The sequence below is a fragment of the Benincasa hispida genome, chromosome 5, assembly GCF_009727055.1.
Source record: "Benincasa hispida cultivar B227 chromosome 5, ASM972705v1, whole genome shotgun sequence".
Lineage (NCBI taxonomy): Eukaryota > Viridiplantae > Streptophyta > Magnoliopsida > Cucurbitales > Cucurbitaceae > Benincasa > Benincasa hispida.
The window spans coordinates 47,725,804-47,729,932 of NC_052353.1; positions in this window are offsets into that span (position 1 = coordinate 47,725,804).

A 4,129-nucleotide genomic window follows, 5' to 3' on the forward strand; every position below is an offset into this window, starting at 1 on the left:
CTTAACGAATAATCTAAGATCAAACAACATATAAATTTATTAATTTACTTCATTTAAAAACATGTTTTTTCAAATGCACAATAGTTAGCAATTACTTCAAAAACTACAATAATAATAATAATAATAATAATTATTATTATTATTATTATTTAAAGAAATGAATGCAAATGGTCCATGTAAGGAGGAGGGGGAAATGAAGTATCCAAGTCAACGTAATTTTGGAGGCGGCCGATAGGAAAACACCTCGAAACCAAACAACAATTTTCCACGAAAGGTTTTTAAAAATCTTCAAAATCGCTTTCATATTTGAACAAAATATTCAAATACATCCCAATTTCAACACATAATATTCCTTATTTGTGATATTTCATCCATGTAAGAGATTGTTTGGGTCCTAAATTGAGTTTATATTGTTTGGAGATATGTGTAGAAAATTTGGTGCATTTTCTTCTTACATAAAAAACTGTTTTTATGTAAATATTTTTGTTTGAAAATTTTTTATTCAATAATTCTACGTATTTTTATTAATAAATTATATATCACACTTTGTTTTATTTTTAAATATTTTTTAAAAAATACACATATATTATTGAGAGTTTTGAGAAATATGATTTAGAGTTTACTTTTGGATCATGCATTTCAATTTTTTTTAAAAAAAGCAATCATTTTACATATTTGTGCTCGTGATGTTTCTAGATAAGTTGGACAAAATTATATTGAATTCATTGAAACAAAATAAATTTGAATTTCTAAGTGAAATATTCTCCAGATGTAATTGTACTATAACGGCGTTTTTAATGATCATGTTATATGGTTGACACAAAAAATATGTAACAAAAGCCACAATCTCCCACTTAGTTATATGGTACCAAAAAAAAAAAAAATAGGGACTTTTACATCAAAAGTCATCTTTGGCCATTTATTTTCATAAATGTCTTTAATTTGATTTTTTTTTTAAATAAAAAAATGTCTTTTAGTGTTTTTTTTTACAGTATTACCCCTTTTTTATATTTATTTATATTCGCTTTTTATATATGTTTTCCAAACTCCCTTAATGATGGAGAGAGATATACATTTATTATGGAAAATAAATACTTTTTTCCATTTATTTATTTAGTTTCCTTCTTTTTGATACCCTTTAATGAAGATAGAAATACATTTATTATGGAGAGAAAAAATATATTTAATATATTTTTTCCTCATTTTCAAGAGAAAAAAAATCCATTTAACATAAATCTTTCCTTTTTCATTTGGAAAGAAAAAACGACATTTAATATGATTTTATTTTCCATTTCGTTTTTCATGTTAATTTTTTATATTATGTGATATATTTCATTATTTATTTTGAGTATTATGTGATATATCATGTGCCTGTAATATATTTCATTGTTTATTTGAAAATGTTTCAACAAATATATGAAATATGCTGGTAAATATAATTGAAATATACTCAAATACAACTCTGATTTCATGGCAACTTGTTGGTTTTCCTAGCGAATTCATAGTTATTTTTAAATATACCTTAGAATATTGTATATACTAACCAATATATGAAATATAACTATACTGAAATAGATAATTATATCTGTATGACAATACAATATAAACCACAATATATTTCAACACAGAACATATATATAAGCATATATATCATAAAATATAAATGTAAGAGAGAAATACTCTTATTTATTTATATTAGTATATATTTTCCCTATTTTTGAAGCTCACTTAATGATGGAGAGAGAAATACATTTATTATGAAAATGTATGTAACATGATATTTTCCATTTTCAATTGGAGAGAAAAAATGCATTTAATATAATTTTTTTCATTTTCATTTAGAAAGAGAAAATAACATTTAATATGATTTTGTTTTCCATTTTATTTTTCATGTTGATTTTTGATATTATGTGATATATTCCATTGTTTGTTTTGAGTATTATGTAATATATCGTGTACTGTAATATTTTCCATCATTAATTTGGAAATGTTCCAATAATATATGAAATATAATGGTAAATATATTTAATTTGTACTCAAATACAACTCTGATTTCACGGCAACTTGTTGGTTTTCTAGCGACTTCATGGTTATTATTAAATATACCTAAGAACATTGTATATACTAACCAATATATGAAATATAAATATACTGAAATATATAAGTATATCCATATGACGGTACAATATAAACCACAATATATTTCAGCATAAAACATATATCCAAGTGTACTTATCACAAAACAAGAAATCTAAATACAAAACCATCATCATTTTTAATAAACGGGTATACATACCACAATATATATATATATATACATATTTGCTCGCTCTGTTGTACCATCGATCGAATTTGCTCGGCCTGTTGCACCGATCGACTTGATATGTTTGCCCCCTTCCCCCCGGTGTTGTCGACCAAATATGCTCGCCCTATCATCATCAATCAGATTTGCTCACCTCGTCATGTCGTCAACCGAATCTGCTCGCCCCGTCGTTGTAACACCCAAACCTTCATAGGATTCTTTAGGCCGAAAAAGAAACTCAAAATTCAAGCCTTTGAAGGAAAAGATACCTAAGTACCTAAAACTATACCTTGGAAGGAATATAAGTACTTAAGGAAAATTCTAAGTATTAGAGACATAGTAGTATGAGGTAGGATTCTAGCAAAGTATGTAAATTAAACTCATAGCATAGTAGGAAATATAGCCAATTATTCAAACTATGATGAGAACTAAGAGAAACTCCAAGTTGCTTTAGGGAAAAGAAAATTTGACTAAGTACCAAGGATATGAGGAGTAGGGGCTTAATCTAGGATAAGACATTTCAAGTGGAACATATTTTGGGAAAGGAATGAGGACTTGGATGCATGCTAGGGTAGAAATGGACATGATGGGTGCATACCAAAATGACTTACCCATAAGAAGTGTTATGGTGAGATATGATCCCAAAACTTGAAGAAAGAAGTGGTTGTGTTGGAAGGTCATGCGTTGAACTATGCACGAGCAAGGGAGGAAATCAGGATTGAACGCATGGGGGAGGATTGGTGGGCGCATAGGGGGTTCAAAGGGGAAAAGTTGGCTAAGTGTTGGACAACATAAGATACCACAATTGGAGGAAACCCTAAAGAGGGAAGGGTTGGGTGCATAGGTGAAGCATTTGGTGCATCAATGGCCATGTGGACGCATGTCTTGAAGAAAAAGTAGAGCAAGAGGACATATGGCTAAGTCTTTGAGTTGGGGAAAGTAGGCTATGTGTTGAGGAGGAAAATAGAAGCCAAGGGAGAAGACAAAAGAAGAAAGATGGGCGTATGAAGGTGAGATGGGCACATAGGCCTAGGGTTGGCGCATAGGAGGTCTTGTAAATTTCATTTGGACTCTAAGAGGAGCAAGCTGGAAGCATAAGACAAATCCTTGGGAGAGAGTTATACCAAGGAAGCCAAAAGTCCTAGTTGGGCACATGCTTGAGGGAGGTTGGGTGCATACTTTTGCATAACGCCTAAGAGGAAGATATGAGGTGATTAAGAGCCAAGTTGAGGAACCATACATCCAAACCTAAGTGAGCATGCATTGGAAACACCATCATGGATGCATGAAAAAGATGTTAGATGCATTGAGGGGAGGAGGAGGAGGGGCTTGATGGTGAAGAAAATCAGACATGAGGATTTCCTTGAGCAGTGGAATGATCGTTCTAAATTTCATTCGTATTTGAACATACACAATTACAATAAAGAAACGGAAACTAACTGGTCATGCAACAAAATGAAATTACAGCATGCTTTCAATAAGATCAAGGGAAAGATCATATATACCTTTGAAGACTCATCTTCAAACTCCCTCGATCATGAACACTCGTTCAATCTCCAAGACTGCAATACACAAACACTTGAACACAGTGACCAGAACACAGCACGATCACATCGACCACCAACGAACATCGCAAACTCAACGAATGGCCTCCAAAAACCTCGACTCAGTCGAGTTGAGTAAGACACCACCACAATGGCTACCTTGGTATTCTCGGTGTGAAAATCCAAAAGTGTGGGCTCTGTGTGGACCTGGTTAGAGGAGAAGACCAAAGGAAGAACAATCGTGTAAATGATTGAGCAAGTGGGAGATGACAAAAGTCTATCG